Source organism: Carcharodon carcharias, chromosome 23, assembly GCF_017639515.1.
Source record: "Carcharodon carcharias isolate sCarCar2 chromosome 23, sCarCar2.pri, whole genome shotgun sequence".
NCBI lineage: Eukaryota > Metazoa > Chordata > Chondrichthyes > Lamniformes > Lamnidae > Carcharodon > Carcharodon carcharias.
Window position 1 is genome coordinate 38,637,804 of NC_054489.1, and position 22,106 is coordinate 38,659,909.

General features: G+C 45.8%; 1 protein-coding gene across 5 annotated transcripts in view; it reads left to right on the top strand.

The window, feature by feature from the left end:
* Positions 1-8,723: 8,723 nt before the first annotated feature.
* Positions 8,724-22,106, top strand: part of tmem98 (transmembrane protein 98) — a 66,637-nt gene continuing 53,254 nt past the window's right edge. For 2 of the 5 annotated variants that reach the window (XM_041217532.1, XM_041217534.1), the window contains exon 1: positions 8,731-8,864. The gene's annotated coding sequence lies outside the window, so the exon portion shown is untranslated. Of the gene's footprint in view, positions 8,865-11,820; positions 11,874-22,106 lie in introns of those variants that run through there. The other 3 variants (XM_041217531.1, XM_041217535.1, XM_041217533.1) reach the window with 3 other exon arrangements.

Here is a 22,106-nt window from a genome sequence, read left to right on the forward strand (position 1 = left end):
CTAACAAACACCCCAGGCGTGTTCCTGGTGATAACAATGACAACAAGGTCCATTACCCAACACCAGGCCAGTGCTTCACAGAGTGTGGCACCAGCCATATTACAGTGAAATATCACAGTAGATGTCATCCATGTTGTAAGAAGGCCACTCACATTTATTGTGGACAGGGTGGCCATATTTCTTTTCATTAAACGTTGATCCTGGCTATCACTCTGACTTCTAGTTAACAGCTTACCCTCCTAATGATACTTCATTCAGTCTTTTATTTACTTGAGATCTCCAGCAGATGTCACTGTGTAACACCATAGATCTCTGTTCCTATCAAGTTCACAATTATTGTGGGGATTCATTCTGACGTGAAATAAACTCCGAGGAATCCTCCTGGTGAGCTATTTTTCAGTACAATTATTCTAGAATTACTCTCTTATAGTTGGCACTGTAGTTTGGGGAAAATTTTAATTGCACTAGCTGTTAACACCTCTGAATAATTTTTAGGCAAAAGTGGATAGATTCTTGGTAAGCAAGGGGGTGGGTGATAGGTTATTGGCGGTAGGTGGGATGCAGTTTTCAGGTTACTATCAGATCAGCCATGATCTTATTAAATGGCGGAGCAGGCTCTAGGGGCTGAATGGCCTACTCCTGCTCCTTATTCATATCTTTTAATGGAGAAATATAATACTTGTATCTGACATATATACACATTAAAAATAGTTAATTGAAAATAAATGGCAGACCTGAGAAGAATGGGGGCTTTAGAGCAAAAACCTTAATCATGGAGCTGAATGGATGAGGAAGGAATAATGGAAATTAATCAGTTTACTTAATTGGTTCAATTGCTACTGAGCAGTCACTCTGCCTCAAGGCAGCCAATCAGAGCTCAGGCCAAATTGCTGAGGGCGTGAGGTTTGGTTAAAGAGGTGGAGCTTAAAATGATAGCCAATGCTACCACCTGCCTTGCAATGGGATCTTACTGAGCAGGGGCCTTCAGGCTGAAGGGTGTGGAGGACCCAGGCGTGTGTGCTGGAAAGCAGCATCATCTAGAAGGCCCACTTTCACAGGACTGTTAAGATCGGGAGTAAATATGGGCTTGGCCTGCCAGGCCCACATTCCCAAAATGATACATTTTTAAAAAAATTGATTATATAATTTTTGCGAGAGGATTCCTGGAAATGCAAATTGGAGACCTCGTGGTCAACCTGTAATTCATGGAACCGGGGTCGGGGGAGAGGGGCATAAATCATGGGCCAGGGATGGGAAGTTTTACAACGTGTGTGCCTGTCAGTTTTTGTGGCCTTGTTTTATCTCTTGTGGGCTTTGCTGTTACAGTCTCCATGGTTTCCAGATATGTGTCCCCAGTGGCCAGACTTCCCAAGAGGAGGAATTCACAAAGTTAGCCCATATCTAATGTGAATCTCTGATGGGAGAATATCCAGCTGAGCTGGGCAGAAAAAGAACAAACATGTACATTGTTTCTTAACTCCTATGTTCTTAATTTGTTCTGTTCCTAAAAATCACTGGAAACAATATGAGTGGCTAAATACTTATCTTGCTGGTAAGTCATTATTTTGTCTGCTGTATTAGTGCAGGCATTAACACCTCGGTTAACATAACAGTCAAAGTTACATCGTATAAATGCATTAAATGCAACAATAAAATAAAAGCAAAACACATAAAGTGCTGGAAATACCCGCAACATCTGGCAGCATCTGTGGAGTGAGAAACATTTCGAGTCGAATATGACTCTTCTTCAGAGCAGCATTAAATGCAACTGTAATTTGTGAGCTTTTATTCTCACTGACAAAGGTATCGTACAAACTTAGCTTTTCATTTTTGCAGCTCCTTCAAGTATATTGTATTATTTGGCCCAACAGCTGCCTGCTTACATTCATGGTACACACGTGACACCGCCCACCCTTCTTTATTCAACTTCATAAACATATCTTTCTATACTTTTCTCCCTCATGTGTTTATCAAGCTTCCCCTTAAATGCACAGCTACATTAGCTGATAGACAGCTGCATCGTCCAGAGCTCAGATCACTTTCCATCATGGATTTGATGTGGTTCTCAGATTAACTCCAGAGGAAGTGATGGTTTATTCATGTTCACAGCTTGAGGCTTATATGTGAGATGATGAAGAGTGCAAATTCCAACGTCATTTCTCTTTATATCCTTCATCTTCTTCTTTCCTACAGGATGTGTGGAATCACTGGCTAGGCAAACATTTATTGCCCAAGCCTAATTGTCCTTTTATCCTTGTTAAAATGTAATGCTTCAAAATAGACATACACATCACCAAGCTTGTTAAGCAACACTTCCCAGGTTCATCCGGAAAAGCCGGAAGTGAAAGCGTGGCCGGAGCACTCTCCAGGAGCAGTCTGTTGGGAATGAGGATGACTTCCTCCCACTCCAGTCCGATGGGTTCCGAGATGGCTGATAAGTCCAATGCTCGATCTGCAGACTTTGCCACATGCAGGGCAGCATGTGCTTGAAGGGTGTTGGGTAGGTGGGCTGTTTTGGAGGTTTAGGCACTCCCTCCGACGCCTCGACTTTGCCTCTGCATGCTCCTGACAAGTTCTCTCAATGTATTTGGTGCCTGCCTGGATGAGTCTTTGCCATTTTGGTCAGTCACAAGTCACGTTCTCCCATGAGTCAAAGGGGTCAAATGCTTTTAGGACATCCCTAAAGCAGGAGCACGATGGAAATACTAGAGGCAGAGCATCACACAGCCGGAGCAGAATATCCATTGGACGTTCTCCCAGTGTCTTGTCTAATTTTCCTCCCATGACTAAAACCACTGAAAATAAGATCAGTCATTTCATTTGCTGTTTTTGGAAGCTTGCTGTGTGTAAAATGATTATCACATTGGCTGGCACTACAAGAAAGAACCTCCATTTACAGAGCACCTTTCACAACTCCAGCATATTCCAAATGCTTTACAGTTGATGAAGTACTTTTGAAGTGTAGTCATCATTTTAACATTGGAAACGTGGCAACCAATTTGCACACAGCAAGATCTCACAAACAGCAAGATCTCACAAACAGCAATATCCCACAAACAACAATGTGATTATGACCAGAGGATAGGGTCAAAATGTATCTCTGGCAGTGATGCAAAATGGTTATATTGGGTCAGCCACCCAATGTATGCTTTGTGTTCAGTCCCATTGACTGCACTGACAAGTTTCTGTCCCATCTGTTCTTTTTTTTGTGCTGCTGAGGGGTAAATATTGGCCAAGACACCAGGGAGAACCCCATTGCTCTTCTTCAAAATAGTTCCATGAAACCTTTTACATTCACCTGAGATGGCTGAGGGGTCCTCATCTGAATAGCTCATCTGAAAGATGGCTTCCATCAGCAGAGCTTTGTTTGTGAATGTAAGTTATTTCTTCCTCTATATTTGAAAGATAGCCCCGTCACAGTTTAATATCAAAGGACCTAGACTTATCTTGTCTCTGCAAACACTGCTTTTTTAATGTGTCATTATAAATGTTAATAGGCCATTACCTTTTCGTTCTATTGTGCTAGGCAGTTTGATGAATGATTGTTACTCCCAGCACAGACACTCTGGCTGACTGCTGGAGGCCTAAGTAAACTGCACAGGGAGAATATGTTTAAGAGACAGGAAATGCAGGGGGCTGGGGCAAGAGGTGAAGCCCAACACGATACAGCTGGGCTGAAGACTGTTTGTCAGGTGGGGGAGGGGAGTCAGCTTGGGGGTGGAGTTGAAGCAAAGTTCAGCTTCTTTCCATGGGTCCCTGCTTGTGATATTACATAGGGATATAAACTCATTCTGAATGTAATTGTCACTCAGAAACTATTGGCAGCAAGAAATTATGATGACTTGTGTGTGTAGAAAACATCTTGTATCAAAAATGTTTTTTGATGAAATAGATATCCAATATGTCAGACTAGCTTATATAGGATATGTTAATGCACTCTCTCACTGAAGTTAAACTAAACTTCAGCGTTTGTGGGCAACCTTGAGAGCAGAACAATAGCTTGTATTCACCATTAACACAGCAAAACTTCCCAGGAGCATAATCAGACAAACATTAACCCTGAACCAAAGGAGGAGATATTGGACAGATGACCAAATGCGCAATCAGTTCTGATGAAAGGTCATTGACCTGAAAGGTTAACTCTGATTCTCTCCACAGCCGCTGCCTGACCTGCTGAGCAGTTCAAGCATTTTCCGGTTCCAACTCAGTTAAAGAGGCAGGTTTCACTTTGCAGCAGCCAAAAGACATGAAATGCAAACATGGGTTGAATCCTTCAATGGGTGAGAGTAATGCCCTGAATGGAAAATGAATTGGAAAGTCCGTGCATCAGGTTTGATCCTGGCCTGTGCCAGGCTAATTGATTTCAGTCTGGATGTCCAGTAACTTGGGGGAGAATAGCTTCAGGCTCAGCTCCAGCACCAGCCGTGGTTGAATAGCTTTAAGCTCGAAATATGAGACTGGGGACTCTTACATGAGACTTGTATAGGAGTGTCCAAGCTGTTTAGTGTGTGGACCCTCAGGTGCCACAGGAAGTTGGGGCTCCTTTATTGGAGGGTTGCAGTGAGCGAGAGATCTCTGCCGGTCATTGTGGCCTGTCATTAACTCCAGGTCATTCTCTTGGGCCAGGGGATAATTTCTTTGCCAGGCAGGAACACAACAACCAACAAGAAACCCATTGCTATAGGGCCAGGTAACCATGGCAGCCGTGCAGCGGGGCCTCTACTGTCGACACTTTTGGCAATCTGTAGACAGGCCACCAACTCTGTCCCTCTCCCTGGCAACTCTCCCAGGCACAGCCAGCCTCAGTTTCCATTTTGACTCTGAGCTAAGCTTCCAACTCCACACCCCCTCCACCACCGAGATCTCCTGCAACATTATCCATCTCCACCCCTGCCTCAGCTCACTTTCTGCCAAAACCATCACCCAAACTTTTGTTACTTTCAGACTTGACTATTCCCGTGCTTCCCTGGTCCATTTGCCACTCTGGATAAAGCTGAGCTCAATCCAAAACTCTGCTGCCTGTTTCCTAAATTGCACCAAGCCCTGTCCATCTAACAGTCCTGTAGTTACTTATCTACATTGGCTCCCAGTCCATCATTGCCCCAGAAGTAATATTCTCATTGCTGTGGGCAAAGTCTCCATGGCTTCAACCCCTTATATATTTTGAAATCTCCTCCAGCACTACAACAATGTACTTTACTCCAGTTCTGGCTTCTTGCCCACTCCATGCTTCCATTGGCAATCGTGCCTTCAGATGCTTAGGCCTCTCAATCCCTCGGTCTGTCTCTCTTCCTTTAAATCCCATGGCCGAGGTTTTTCTGGCCCCATCATGACTGGACCCGCCGTGGGAGATTCAGCGACCCAGCCAAAAGTCCTTTGGCTTTTGGAGGGACCTGACGATATGGCGGGGGTGGGGGGGGCAGGGCTGCAAAATCCCACCCTGTGTCTTTGACCAAAGTTTCAGCCACCTGTCCAAGTGGCGTCTACTTCCACTGAGTGCCAAGTTTATCTTGTCTGATTCCGCACCAATGAAGCACTTTGCGATGTTTTACTCCATTATAAGTGTTTTTTGTTGTTCCTGCACCTGAAGAGGTGAAGTTGAGTTAAAAAGCAAAGAAGATCTTTGAAGAGTTGTTTTTGACCTCAGCTGTGACCTCTTGGCACCTATCACCATCTACCAACATCTTTCTTTGGGTGGAGGGCGGGGTTAGCAATGATAGTGGAGAGAAGCAGGGAAAAGGACAGCATCTTACCAGGTCTTGACTCCTTGCCAACATTGTGATTGCAACAGACAAGGAACAGCTGGCAGCCATTCAAACATGGGCACGGTCAGGATGGGGGCAGGTACTGTTAAAATGGAGCAGTAGGCCACTGCTCCTGATTTTGGCCCTTTTTTCGCACTCCTCTACCTGCTCTAAGGCAGGAGAGCAGAGGAAAATACCACCCTTAAATGCTTTAAGTTGATCAAAGTTATCACAATGGCCAATATGAGCAGAGGGACCAATAATAAACACCACTGAAGGCCCCAGATTCAATTCTTGGCCTCTGTTGAGTTAACTGACCTCATCCCCTTTCGGCATGTGGGAACCCTTAAACTGGCTTCACCGCTCCTGGGTGAGGCAGGGGATGAACATCTGACAAGGCTTTCACTCCTGATCACAAACAATTACCTGCATTAAAAGTCTGAGTGTGCACATACACACAGAGAGTGACAATAGAATCAGGATTTGGGCGTGACAACATCTGAAGCACCTGCAGACACTTGCTGGTTAAAACAGAAAGATGAAACTGGTATTTATATAGCACCTTGCACAACATCAGGATGTCTCAAAGTGTTTCACAGCCAATTAAGTAAGTTTAAAGTGCAGTCACTATTGAAACATTCAAGACTATGTGCCGAGTACTGGTAAATGGGATTACGTAGGTAGGTCAGGTGTTTCTCACGTGTCGGTGCAGACTCGATGGGCTGAAGGGCCTCTTCTGCACTGTGATTCTGTGATAATGTTGGGTGGAATTTAATGAGGGTGATGGGGGGCTGGAAAACTGCCACCAAAACTGGCGGTGGCCCTCTCCCCCGCTGGCCTGATCTCAGGGAACTCGGAGGGAGTTAAATTCCTAATTGGCAGCTGCCTGGAGTGCGGGGTCCATAGGGGATGTTTAATCCCAGGAGCTCCCCCAGCACGATGGAAATCCTGTGCCCCACCATGAGCTGCTAGCCAATCAGAGGCTGGCAGCTCTCCACCACTGGCAGCACCTACAGGGGTAGGGCTGCTCCAGTAATACAATTGGGCCTTCACCAGGTGTAGTAACTGAAGGTATAGCCCCTCCTGCTGTCTATCAGAGGTCATGTGATGTTCTTGGAGGCTCTGACAAATGACCCCTGAGTGTGGGTAATTCAGGGGGCGGGGTTTCCTGATGAGGGTCCTGATCGAGAATGTTGCATCTGAAAAGCTCTCTGTAATAAAGTCAATCTTTCTCTTGTTGAAACCTGTCCGGACGTCAAGTCATTACATGAGGAATCTCTAGAGAAAGGTAAATGAAGGAGGGATCGGGGTAAGAAGGAAGCGGTTGCCAGCGAGGGGGAAGAGTGGTGGGAAGGAAAGGACAAGGAGTGGCTCTCGGCTGGCCCCATCCTTTCCTATGTCAAGTCCATCAATCGGACACTGATTGCTTTTGAATGAGGGACTCACACCTGCCCCCCTCACCACTAGGCCGCAGGCAAACCTGACAGGGCTTGCTTGTTGGTCTCCCTTCATGGCAAGTCCCCCGCCTGCTGTTGGTTGTGTAAGAGGTGGCGAGATGATGTCCTTCACAGGGCATTAGTTGCCTACATAAGGGCCTCAATTGGTAGCCAGGCAGGAAGGCTGACCTTGAGCTTTTCTGCTTAATCAGGGAGGCAAGAGGTGGCTGGGTCCCTACCTCCAAACACATCTCTGGGGGAGGCATTTAATTCTGCCTTTGGAAACACCTGATATGATATAGAGCAAAGTATTGGAGAGCTTCTGACATTTGTCAAACTTCATCTCCAACAGGAGGCAGTGCCTCCAGCAGCTGGAGGGTGGAGAACGGTAAGTTAAAAATGGTGATCTGAGTTACTATAAAAGGCCTTGAATGGGGTATTTGGAGTCAGTGAGAAGCAGAGTTGGAAGACATGAGCTACAATCAAATTTGGCTGCAATAACATTCAACAGGGCATAGATCGGCTAGCAGGATCGGTAGTCAAGTAGCAGATGGAATTTAATACAGAGAAGTGCGACGTGATGCATTTTGGCAGAAGGAAGAGGGAGAGGCCATATAGACTAAATGGCACAGTTCTAAAGACCGTGCAGGAACAGATGGTTACTGTGAATGAGGGATCTTACCGACAAGGATAGGTTGGAGAAACTGGCTTATTCTCCTTGAAGCAAATGAAGTTGAGGATTGACGTGTACAAGATGGTGACAGGTTTAGATGTGATAGACAAAGAAAAGCTGCTCCCATTAGCTGATGACATAAGATCCAAATGAAACAGATTTAAGGTTTTCGGCAAGAGATACAGGAGGGATGAAAGGAAGAACTTTCTATGTAGTGAGTAGTAATGACCTGGAACTCGCTCACTGCAAAGTGGAGATGACCAATGATTTCAGAAGGAAACTGGATAGGCACTTGAGGATAATAAACTTGCAGGATTCAGGATAGAGCGGGCTAACAGAACTGTCTTGTTTGTTCTACAGGTTGCTGGTATGGACTAGATGGGCTGAAAGGCTCCCTATACTGTAATGACCCTCTGACTCCCTTTTATCTTGTTCTATGCATTTATCAAATGACCATTACAGGCTCTGACCAATAAAACAACAAATTAGTTCTGGACACACAACACCACTTATCCTCCCCTTACCCCATCCACCCCCGCCTCCCTGCTCTCCCATGGTCACTTACTGCGATCTGCTCAGTAGATTTGTTTTAATAGGAATCACACAACTCGGATCTTTTGGCTGAGTGTGGGGAGTTAATGAGGAACATGTTCTCAGCCTTGTACACACGGCTCAGTGAGAGTTTGTGGAGAGCAGTGAAAGTTTGCCTGTTGCATGAAAGTGCTGTCTTTATAGATGTGTCAGTGGGTGATGGGGGGATGGGAAGGAGGGGAAGGGGGTGTGCTGATGTATTTGGATTTCGTGGAGTTGCTCAGTCCTGTTGGGGGAGGAGTCGGCCCTTGCTGCATTGTGCACTGATCCTATTAAAGGCATTAGCAGCATTCCAGGCTACCTCATTCTCTTTGCTATCCCATTTTCCGCCTATGATCTTGTTACCTTCCCAGCTTTTTAAACAGCACCAAGTAAACTAACGTTCTCTGCCTGCCATGTCGCGTGCTCCAGACTTGCAGTGTAAGTACCTGTTCTGAAATCTGTATGTGAGTAGCTTATTGCCATCTTTCTGACTGAGGGGTGGCCCCTCTCTGTCTTGCCAGTGTCAAGACTGTTGCGGTGTTCCTGCTATGCAGGAATTCCTCGGGACTGAGGAGTGCTCAGCGGCCAGGTTTGTAATCCAGGGCTCTGGCTTGACTCAGTTGGATTCTGTCAAATGTTGACAGGCCCTTGTAAACTTGCTTTTTCTCTCTTTAGAGGCCCAAAGGGTGGAACACTGTCTGAAGTGAGAGTTCTCCAGTCACAGAGTGGGAGAGTTACAGCTAACCCCCAACACCCCCCCCCCCCCAACCCCCGGTATTGAGTTGTGATGTGTCAGGGATGGTCTAAAGCTGCATAGCCTGTTCACAGACATTTCTGAAAGGTTTTGGACGGTCTGTGGTGTTTACTGGGCAGCTTGAGGGGCTTTCTGCACTGACCAATCTCTGCAGATTCTGCTACTCCTCATGTTAAACTGGAACAACTCCCTTGCAGTCTTAATAAGATGGTGGGCTTGAACCTGGACCCATTTTATTTGTTAGTTAAATTGCTTCAGAACTGGGTGAAGGTTCCACATTCGACATCGAAGTATTTCCAGCAAAACTGATTTTACTTTTTCCTCCTCTCTATACCTCATTCCCTCAATCCTCCTCCCGAAAGCCTTGATACATAGCTGAGGTCCACAGTAGGGGATGGGGTTGTGATGCACACAGGGTGTAGGTGGGGGAGGGGGTGGTGGTGTGAAGGGTAGCAGCCTTACTCTACCTCACCCAAATGACCACCTCCCTTGTAAACCTGGATATTGTGTGTCAAGGAATCACAGCCTCCACCACCCGGCCACGTCTTCCTCTTCCCACCCCCATCCCACATTCCCATCAGGGCGGGTCTGGAATTACTGTAGAGTGAAGCAGGAAGAGTGGCTGATTTTCCCCTCTCCTCCTGAACCTACGGGCTGGTGTTGCTAACCATCCAGGAATGAGCTAGAGTTCCCAGGAATTAAAGATTCACCTTCTGGAAACTGCTGAGAGCAGAACGCAGGAGAATGGATAACGGGGATATTCCGGGTTTCCTGACCCTCAGTGGGCTGAGGGGCAGGGCTTGCCGCTTGTGGGGATGGAGGAGGTCGAGTCCTGAGTGAGCAGGTTGAAAGACCCACCTCTGTTCCTAACAAATCCTTGGCCCGGTGCTACTGATGCAATTAGCAACTCACCTATGTACAGTTCTACCTTCTGACTACTTTATCTCCCCTGCGTCAACCTACCCCCTCACCCTCATCAATGAGGCTGGAAGCCTTGGATTTAACCTGCTTTCTCAGGGTTTAGTTGTATCCAGCTGGGTTATCCAGGGAAATCCTGCACCAGCAGCGAGGTGACGACGACCTTGGGGTTAGGGTTGCCAACTCTGATTAAATGTATTCCTGGAGGTTTCATTGCATGACTTGTCCCCACACTCCAACCATTAGTCGGCCAACACATCCTTGTGACCCACTCCCTTCCTAAGCCAGTTTGGAGAGCAAAAAGACTGATTGCCCAATTGGATGATGCTTGACTGTCTGCCAAACAGCCACTTATTCCGCATTTTCAATATTTTTATAACTGATGAAGAGAAGCGTTCAAAGAAAATGACCAAAAACAATCATTTTTAATGACCCTATGATTTTTCTCCAGGGTTGCACACAGCAGTGCCCTAGAGAATAATCTTCAATTCCTGGAGACTCCAGGTCAATTCTGGAGGGTTGGCAACCCTACTTGGGGAGAGGGTAGATGCCTTCACAGCATTCTTTTGGGCCAGGAGGAGCAGGAATGTTTCCTCTCGGACCCCCAATCTCTCCCACCATCGAAACACCCCTCATACAAAAACACCCCCATCCCACTCCAGCATAATAAGAGACCCCCACTTTGAGATCGGAAGCCTCCATGCTTCACTGGACCCCGCTCCACCATTATGATAAGTAAAAATTTCTCCCAATGCCTAAACTAGCTGTGTTAGTTTAGTGACTTACCTTACCACAGTCCTCAAGAGATTCAGTTGGTTTTACACTCGGGAAAGCTCACTCAGAGCTTTGTTGTTTTTAAATTTGGTGTTTTTCATGTTTACTTTCATTTCAAAAAATGTTAGATTTTCATCATTTGCTTCTTTCATACACATGAAAAAGCAGAAACCCTGCCCTTGGTCTACTTGACAAACAAGTAGATAGGTTGCCAAAGCAAGCTGGGATAAATTGTCCTCAGTATCCATCCATCTCAATGTGGATGCAATGAGGAGCCACAGTGTGGTGCTTTTGTTGGGACCCACATGGTGGCAATCGCAGGTATTAGCTTGTCTCCAATCCACTGGCACATCCAACACATCACACCCACATCCTTTCTCCCCCCTCCCCACTTGTACCATCGCTGTCCTAGTTCCAGACTATAACATACATGGGGAAAGTGAGCGGTGACACACAACCTTCTATATTATTCAGAAGTTTTCTTAGGATTACTTAAAGTCTAGGTGGGACGCCCCCTGAACCCTAGTGTGTAACCTTGTGCGCAGCGCTACTACTTCTAGATCAGTGACCCCAGCATTACTATAATAATGGACACCACTACACTAGTATATAACTTTGTTATACTTTATATTCCTTGCAACAAAATATCCTCAAGTAATTTACAAAGGGATGCTGGGCAGCAAGTAGGGGAAAACACTTTGCCATTACTGAATCACATCACATGGAGCAAATAATCATGTTCGACAACAATAAATGGGTTTCCCAGTTTATTTTTAAATGACTAATCAAGGAAAGAGGCCAATATAACCCCATGAGCAGTTTGTACTGGGAACTGTCACCATTCTGTGTACTGTTGTGCTTCTTAGTTAGTGATTGGGTCAAATGTCAAACCAAGCCTGTGCTGTTTGCTTTCCAAATGATTGGAGCTTGTGCGGAAGTGATTGTTCAGCCCGAAGACTAGGCGAAGAATTACAGATGTTAAGAAGTACTCTCCAAGTAAGGTAATACAGTAAAATAAATAAACGATATAATCAACAGGGCTTGCAACTCCTACAGGAATTGTTCTCTTGGAGAGAGGCCTTGTGTGTGTGTGTGTGTGTGTGTGTGTGTGTGTGTGTTATGCTGTTCAGGGAAGTGCCGGCAGGCTGGTACTAAATGGACTGTATACAGCTTGGAATTCATTACGGAGTGGGCAGTTAAAGCATGGTTGTAAGCACCAGGGTAGCTGAGAGAAGCAGAGCAGGTGACACCTTTTCAACCAGAAGTATTTTAGTGGCCTGTCTTGCACTGACCTGGAGCTGACAGGCTGTTTCTGATCATACTTGAAGCAGTAAGTAATTGTTGAGAGAAAGCTGATTTTCAGCTTGTTTAGCAAACCTGTGTGGCTGGCCTGTCTCCAAGCTGCTCATTAGCTGTTATTTCAGAAATGTACTTCCTGTGCTTAAATGGATCCACGCCGACCAGGAAACTCCTGGTGTTGGTGCACAGCCTACGCTGAATTCGTTGATCTCAGTGACAGTGGAGGGGTTTAGTTGACGTTTCGATTCCTGATCTCCACGCAGTGTGATAGTGGTTATGCGTGTGCGTGTTGAATGAGAACAGAGTCAGGTTCAGTTGTGATGCTCTCCATGGTTGATTAACCCCCTGCATACTGTTATGGCTCACACATTAAGAATGAACATGCAGGTGACATATCTGAAGTTTGCTGGATATCATGGAATGTGAATCAGTGTGGTCAGGAGAATTAAAAAGAAAGTTTTGCATTTATTTTTCATGACCAGCAGATGTCTCAAAGCGCTTTACAGCTAATTAAGTCCTTTTTGAAGTGTAGTCATTGCTGTAATGTAGAAAAGGCAGCAGCTAATTTGTGCATAGCAAGTTCCCATAAACAGCAAGGTGATAATAACCAGATAATATGGTTTTTGTGAAGTTTATTGAGGGATCAACATTGACCAGGACACAAGAGATAATTCCCCTGCCCTTCTTCAAATTATTGCCATGGGATCTTTCATATCCACCCCAGCAGACAGATGAGGCCTCAGTGTAACACCTCATTCAAAATATGCAATTCCCAACAGCACAGCACTCCCTCAGCGCTGCACTGGAGTGTTAGCCTTGATTTTATACTCAGATCCTAGAGTGAAATTTGCACCCAAGACCTTATGATCCGGAAGTAAGAGTGCTATGAACTGAGCCACAGCTGACACAGCCCAGGTCAAAGGTGAATGGACAGAGCAAGTAACTGAGAGCTTTGAGAATATAATGTTATAATGTGTTCCCTAGGAAACTGATCTAAATCAGTGAAAAAATCCTGAGGTGATATTCTGTGTTATCTGATTGTGTTGAACTGAGTTCAGTTTGGGATAACGTAATGATGCAACACATGTAGGTGTTGCTTCGTTGTATGAAATACTGAAACCCGCTATTTAGTTTGGTCATTGGGGGGTGGGCGGGGGGGGGGGGCACAGAGGGTGTGTGATGGGGAAGGTGTGCGGTGAATTGTGATGAGGGGTGTGGTGGTGGTCGTGGGAGGGAGGGAGGGAATAGATGCTCAGTCAGTAGCATGTTAATGAGGACATTATAGTTGGACCTTTGTATCGACCATAATGAATCACTTTATAATTTTCAACTCTGTAATTAGATCACCCTTCAAATGTTCTAAACTAAAGAGAATAAAAACTAAGTTTTTAAATCTTCGCTGTACCCCCTCCAAAACAGATATATCCTTTACGAGGTTTGGATCCTAAAACTGAACACTATACTCCAAATGGGGTCTGAGCAAGGCCCTGTACACATGAAACATCCCTTCCTCGTTTTTATATTCCTGAACCGCTTGTGATAAAGCTAAACATCCTTTTAGCCTTTTTGATCACTTTCTGTAGCAGTGTACTGGCTTTGTGATTTTCGTACTTAGACTCTTCCACAGTTCCTTGTCTCTCACTGTAAAGGAAATATTTGGATCTACATTTCTCAGACCCAAAATGAAGTACCTTACACTTTCCCACATTGAAATTCATTTCAATGTCCCTGGAGCACAAAAATCTGGCCTGATAGTCCAGTGCATTACTGAGGGAATGCCTTACTGTCTATGGTGCCATCTTTCCAATGAGACGTTCGGCTGTGGACCTGTCTGCCCTCTCAGATGGTTGAAACAATTCTATTAACTCAAAAATATATTGGCAAGTGAAATCAAGGAAAATGTAAAGATGTTTTATAAATGCACAAAGAGCAAGTGGGATACAGTAACTAGGAAAGAGTAGGGCCAGTTAGAGACCTGAATTGTGTGTGGAGGCAACAAGATGTAGACATGGTTCTTATTGAATACTTTACACCTGTTCTCAAAAAAATGTGGTGAAGTGGACATTGTAATTAATGACGAGGACTTTGGATGGGACAAACATAGCGAGGCAGGAAATATTAAGGTGTTTGGCAACCCGAATGAAATGCATCCCCAGCTGCTAAGAGAAGCAAGGGAAGAAGTAACGGAGGCTATGACCATCATTTTCCAATCCTCTCCAAAAGCAGCAATGCTCCTGGAGGACTGTTGATACTGTACCATTGTTTAAAAAGGGGAGCAAGGAATAGGCCGAGGGTGGAGAATCGTCCGGTCCTGTTGGCGTCAGGTGTCATGGTGGCCAGGGTTGGAGGGGGAGGTATGGATAATTCGGCATGGGAAGCAGGAGTTGGTTTCATGCCGGTGTGAAAGCGCAGTGGGAACGTCAGATAGTGTCTGCCATGGCAGAACGTGAATCCCGTTGGAGGGCGGCGTGAACTCGATTTGCATCCCACTAATGGGATTTACCGTTACGCTGGAGGGAAAACACGCTGGTCCAGAGCGTGTCTGGACAAATGTGACATGCAGAAGTCAGGACTTACCATTAGGACCTTGCTCAGGCCGTGGACACCTGAGGAGATGATGATGATGCTGGAGTCCTACAGCTACCAAACCCTGGAGGAACATGTACATCACACGCTGGGCATGCAAAGCAGCTTATGGAAGGTGGGAGTTCTCCATTTCTGCATCAGACATGCTTCAGAGCATCACAGTCTTGGCCATGGGCTGCTACGGATGATCGGCGAGGTGGGGGGTAGAGGAAGGTCCAGCTGCTGCTCTTCCTCCCTTTGGGTGCCTGGGGACCCCTGGTCTGACTCCTTGAGGGAAAGGAGCACCTCTAGGGATGTTGATGTGCCCCGTTTCCCTCTCACATTGCCTCTGCAGGAACTCATCCATGGCTACCACGATTGAGTAGAGGTCTGCACGCATCTCCACATTCTGCTGGACCAGGGTCTCCATGGTGTCTGCCATCCTGCCAATTGAGACCTCCGTACATGCATACATGGGCACCATTTCATCAGAGAACAGGCAGAAGCACTCCTCCAACTCACGTGCCACTCTTTTGAGGGCTTCCAACAGCTCTGTGATGCTTCCCCTCCTTCTGCTGACTCTCCACACTGAGTTGGAAGGCTGAACCTAGAGGCTCGTCATCTGAGTCGGACCTGACAGATGCCTCTTCCCCAGCAGTCCTCAGTGCTGGGGAGCTCAGCTGAACCTCCCTCCTCCTACTGAGATACATTTCCGTGCAGTGACTACCAGATTGTGAACCCACGCCTGCTCTAGATCTAGGTCCCACCAAGGTGTGTGTCTCTGTGCTGGTGCAGGGTATGGGTAAGCGCTGTGACATGTCTTCCAGGCTACTTATTTCCAACTCTTCAATGGAGGAGGTATCCTCTTGGCTGGAGGTGAGGATGTGGATGGAGCTGAGGGACTTGCTGGCTGAGGGTGTCGGTCGCTTGGCAGAGCTTCCTGTGAACTAAAGTAGAGATAAATAGTGCATGGCAGCAGAGTCAAAAGCAGGGAAGAGAGCACTCACAATTGCATTGAGGGAGCGATGATGTGGTGCAGGATCCTTTTGTGGGTGTTCACCACCGACCTCACTGTCACTGCAGGAATGGTCCAAATCCTCACCAGTCAGCGCGATGACACACTCCTGAAAGTGAGTGAGGGGCCTAATGTGGGCCACTCCACCCCAAGCCTGGGACCTATCCCTCCAGTTGAGCCAGCTTCTCATGAAACCAGGTGGACAGAGTATGAGGAGGACACATGGCACTGCGTGGAATGTTTGTGTGGTGAGTGGAGCCATGGACAGGATGAGGATGAGAGCTCCAGAGGATATGAACCTGATGGAGATGTGAGGGTGTTTGTGAGAGTTAGTGATGTTGTCCCTTGAGGTGAGAGATCCCTGTGGACGTGTGATGGGCTTATGAGTGTGAGAGGAGAGTGTTGAGAGTGATGAGGTGGTTGACTTACGCTGGTGGATGGATGAGAGCATTCATCCTCTCCCTGCACTGGAAGGCTGACCTCCTGTGTGCTCCGGTGCCAGTGACTGCCACTGCCTCCCAGGTGGGACTGGTGACTCTGGTGGACCTCCTGTGGCCAGAAGACATTGCGGTCATCTTCCACTGCATCCAGCAGGCACCCTAGAGAGGTATCACTAAATATGGGGGTTTTCGGGGCCATCCGTCACCTGGAGCAGTCCTGATCTGTAGACATGAAGTAGGCTGCGCTCTGGTGCATTTTAAATATGGCACCCGGAACAAGGAAGCGCTGAAGTCAGTGTGACGGGCAAATCTGAACCACCAGTGATTGCGTGTTTCCTATGAATGCATTATTAATGAGGTGGAACGTGCCAGGAATGAGATGATATGGCACAAAAACCCATCACTGCAACCGGTGGGTAAAACCATTTCTTTTACTCAAGCTCCCACACTAAGTACAAACCTGGGACAATTCCACCCCAAGTAACTGCAGGCCCTTCAGCCTAACTATGTTGGGGGATAAACTATTGGACAAAATTCTGAGAGACGGTATAAATTGTCATTTGGGGGGGCCTGGATTAATCAAGGTCAGTAAACATGGACTTATAAGGGAACGTTGTGTCTGAGCAACATGATTGGATTTTTTGAGAAAGCAACAAGGAGATTTGATGAGGGCAGTACATTTGATGTGGTCTACATAGATTTTAGCAAGGCTTTTGACAAGGGCCCACTTAGTAGGCTGATCAGTAAATTAAAAGCTTATGGGACCTAAGAGAAAGTGGCATGTTGGATCCAAAATTGGAAAGCGTTAAGGCTGAAAGGTGTTTATGTGACTGGAAGGCTGATTCCAGTGGGGTTTTGCAGGTCCCTTGCTGATTGTGATATACAGCCATGAATTAGCCTGAAATTATTGGCTATCCCTGCAAATGAGGATGATTGTCATCCATGACTCTGAAGGTGGCTGATGAGGCTGATTCAGTCTCTGCAGACTTTATAGCACATAAACATCTCACAAGATAACCATGATAATGGGTGTGTATGAATTTGGGTCATAGTGTATCTTTATCAGCATTTTTGTTTCTCCTCTTCATTTTGTCATAGCTGGGTCTCAAGATGCTGGGATCCTTCCCACGGACCCTGCTGCCATCTAGTTCGGTGCAGGGCAATGGTCTCCCAGCAGTTGGTGCCAATGTTACATTTCTTCAAGTTGGCTTTCAGCACATCCGTGAAGTGGTTCTTCTGTCTTTCTCTGGTGCGTCTGCCCTGATTGAGCTGGGAGAAGAGGACCTGCTTTGGGAGACTGGTATCTGATATCCAAACGATATGACCAACCCAATGAAGCTGATGGCGATTACTCATAGCTTCGATGCTTGGGGTTCCTGCTTGTGAGTGGACACTGATGTTGGTGCATCTGTCCTCCCACTTAATATGTAAGATCTTCCACAGGCAGTGTTAATGGTATGACTCCAGTGCCTTGAGGTGCCTCCTGTACGTTGTCTATGTTCCAGCCCCATAGAGTAAGGAAGGGATCACGACTGCATGGTAGGCCATGAGCTTGAAAGTTACAATCTTCAAACCCACACTTCCTCAGGTGGCCAAAGGCTGCACAAGCAGATTTCAGGCAATGCTGGATTTCTTCAATGTCAGCCTTCTGTGAAAGGTAACTTCCAAAGTACTGGACATGTTCCACATTTTCCAGGCACACATCGTGAGTCCTAATCAAAAGGGGCTGGGGCGTGTGCATTTAGAGCTTGCTGGTCTTCTGAAACTTGAGTGCAAGTCCTATCTTCTCGTATGCCTTGGTAAATATGTTGATGATTCTCTGGAGATCCATTTCTGACACAGCTCTCACTGCAGCATCCTCAGCGTATTGGAGCCCAATGACTAATGAATGAGCTGCACTCCAGCAGGGAGCTTGTCTCTAGTCAGATGGAGCATGGCAGCAAGGAAGTTCAAAAAAAGAGAGTTGGGCCGATGACATAACCTTGTTTAACTCCTGTTTTAACCTGAAAAAGTGGCTGTACTGGATCCATTTCTGCAGGTCCCTTGCATTTTGTGATATAAAGCAACATTTTAGACTTAAATGTAAGAGGTTTGATTAAGAAGTCTGCAGATGATCCAAAAAATGGCATTTGGTTAATAGTAAGGAAGAAAGCTGGAGACTGCAGGAAGATGTCAATGAACTGATTAGATGGGCCGAAATGTGGAAAATGGAATTCCACCCGGAGACTGATGAGGGAATGCATTTCAGGAGGACAAACAAGGCAAAGGAATACACAGCAAATGATAGAATTCTGAAAACTGTAGAAGAATGAGGACCTTTGAGTGTATGGCTGCAGATCACTGAAAATAGCAGGACAGGGAGATAAGATGGTCAAGGAGGAACACGGAATACTTTCCTTCATTGACTGAGGTCAGGAATATAAGAGATTTTTTGGTAGATTCATTCATGTGATGGTGTCGCTGGCAAGGCCAGCATTTGTTGAGAAGGTGGTGGTGAGCTGTCTTCTTGAACTGCTACAGTCCATGTGGTGTAGGTTCACCCATAGTGCTATTAGGGAGGGAGTTCCAGGATTTTGATCCAGTGACAGAGAAGGGATAACAAAATGGTTCCAAGTCAGGTTGATGTGTGATTTGGTGGGGAACCTGCAGGTGGTGGTGTTCCCATGTGTCTGCTGCCCTTGTCCTTCCAAATGGTAGAGGCCACAGGTTTGGAAGATGCTGTCAAAGGAGCATTGGTGAGTTGCTGCAGTGCATCTTGTAGATGGTGCACACTATTAGTGGAGGGAGTGAATATTTAAGGTGGTGGTTGAGGTGCCAATCAAGTGGGCTGCTTTGTCTTGGATGGGCAAGCTTCTTAAGCATCATTAGGGACACGCTTATCCAGGCAAGTGGAGTGTATGCCATCACACTCCTGACATGTGTCTTGTAAATAGTAGTTGGGCTTTGGGGAGTCAGGAGATGAGTTACTCACCACAAAATTCCTAATGTCTGACCTGCTCTTGTAGCCACTGTATTTGTATGACTGGTCCAGTTCAGTTTCTTCTCCATGATAACCCCAAGGATGTTGATAGAGAGGGACTCAGTGATGCTAATGTACTGAACATTGTGCAATCATCAGCAAACATCCCTATTTTAACCTCATGATAGAGGGGAGATCATTGATGAAGCAGCTGAAGATGGTTGGAACTATAAGGGCACTATTCTGAGGAACCCCTGCAGCAATGTCCTGGGACTGAGATGATTGGCCTCCCAACAACCAGAATCATAGTTGCTCGATAGGATCGAACTTGAGGATTGCTGAAGGAAGAGACATGCTGTTGAAGTATTTCATCTTGCATCTGTCCTGGTGAGTATAAGAATGCAAAATTTTAAAAGGAGCAGGAATTTACACTACTTTATATTCTATGTTCCTTTTGCCTGCAGAGGATAGATACCTGTGTATGATTATATGCTGTTTAGGAAGAATAAGTGGGCCACATTGCTCACATGAGTCCACAATTGTACAGCACTTGCTAAGTGTGCTAAGAATTACACTAACAACCAATTTAAGATTCAGTCAGGTTCACCATTTGGCTTACTTATGCTTGCTAAAGCGACATATATGTACGCACAGGGACCTGTGTTCTGCAGGCAAAAGGAACTTGTCCACGCATTTCACTTTTTTTGAATTAAACAAAAGCATTGGGGGACATTAGTTCCCTGTTGTATTTTCCATGGCAAGACCTCAACCAATCAGTATCCTTTTCTCAAGCAGTATAAATTCTCTCATTGAAATTTGGCATTCTTGCATCTGTCCTGATGAGTGCAAGACGAAAAGCTTCGATAGCATGTCTCTTTTTTCAGCAATAACCAACAACCATGTTCTTTGTCCTAGGTATGACTCCAACCGGTAGAGTTTTCCCTGATTTCCATTGACTTTAATTTTGCAAGGGTTTCTTGATGCAAGAAGTGAGGTGAGAATGACTGCCCTGGACATCAAGGCAGTATTTGACCGCCACACTCTTTTGTTCATATTTGCACCAAGACTGTAATGAGACCAGGAGCCGAATAGCCCTAGTGGAACCTAAGCTGAGCCTCAACAAGCAGCTTATTGCTGTATAAATGCTGCTTGACAGCGCTATCAATGACACTTATCTTCACTTTGCTGATGATCAAGAGTAGACTGATGGGGTGGTAATTGGCCAGGTTGGATTTGTTCTGCTTTTTGTGGAGAACAAGTACCACATTGTCAGGTAAATGCCAATGTTGTAGCTGTACTGGAGCAGCTTGACTAAGGATGTGGTTAGTTCCGGAGCACAAGTCTTCAGCACTACTGCTCACGCCCAAAGTCTTTGCAGTTTCCTACCATCTTTATATCACATTGAGTGAATTGAATTGACTGAAGACAATGCTAGAATTACAAAACATAGTTAGCTCGCAGTTAGAGTATCGCACATTACAGATAGAATATGATCACACAAGGGGATTCATAAGTGTGTTGTCAGCGATGGAAGATTTTAGCTGTTAGGAAAGATTGGATAAGCTGGGAATGTTTTCTTTGAAAGGGGGTCAGGGTGGGGGGGGGGGGGGTGGTTGGGGGGGGTGCAGTGTTGAGGGGAGATTTAACTGAGGTGAATTTATGAGGAGCCAAAGTAGAGTGGATAGTGTCATGCCCAGTATAGGCATGAAGATATTACAAGATTTAAAGCTGTATTTTAAAAAGTGAACTCAACAGCTGTTAAGATGGCTGCAGCATGCCATTTGATTTTTGGCATTTGATTTTTGGCATTTGAACTGTCGACAGAAGAGCCTGCGGCCAATACCAGATTAAATATGGATCTCAGCGAAGGAACCTCACGGTCCCTTGTGAGATTCTCACATGTCATTATTTAAAGTTACAGAAAATGGGGTTTGCAGACAACTCATCTCCACGGCCTGAATTTTGGACATGTCGGGGATCCACGTTTGGCAGGCCCGGGAGCGGACAGGAAGCTGTCCACTGACCATGATTGGCCCCAGACCGCAATTTCATGCTCACTGCCCATTTAACGGCCTAAGAAAGGCTCAGCACTGCCGTTGGGGGCAGGAAGAGGGTGGGTGATGGTAAACACTTTCACTGAGCTCCCTGAAGGTAGACAGCTGCCCCAGCGAGCTGCAGACCTCTAAATAATAAAGGAAAGCACAAAAATGCTGCAGAAAATGTCCGTGCAGCACAATCAAGCACCTGAAAGCATACCTCATTTAAAAAAAAAAGTCCCCTGATATTTATTTTTATTCTAAATCCTAATGGAGATTTCATCCCGCCCTTGGATGGGGTTTAATCAAAAATGTAAAGCCCACCAATTAGCCTGTCCACCAACTGTAAGGCCATGAATGAGCTTAATTATTAGCAGGCACCCTTCGGATTTTTGCGCGCACCCACTGAGTGAAATATCACGTGAGTGAGCGATGACGTTGGGGCGCTCGTCCCACATCATCTCGCGCGATTTTACCCCCATTTGGGTCGGGGGCGCACACCTGCCCACAGGACGTAAAATCCTGGCTCATTTTTCACCAGGGACATTGAAACTCAATGGGTATTAGACGAACATGAAATTGATCCCATTGATCTTTCATTCTACCCCTCATCTAAAACAAAGACCTTGGCTGTCCCAAACTCTCAAAAATGTGAAGAGCCACAATACAAGATATTTATTGCCTAACACACCACCTTGTTTGGAAAAGGATTTCAGACTTATAACAGGTCACTTGAGTGAGACAGTCAAGGATTGTTGTCAATATTTATTCCTCAATCACCATCACAAAACATATTGTCTGGTCAAAATCACATTGCTGTTTGAGAGAGCCATATTTCCTACATTATTACAATGAGTAGACTTCAAAAGTACTTTGTTGGCTGTGAAGCATTTTGGGACATCCTGAGGTCATGAAAGGCA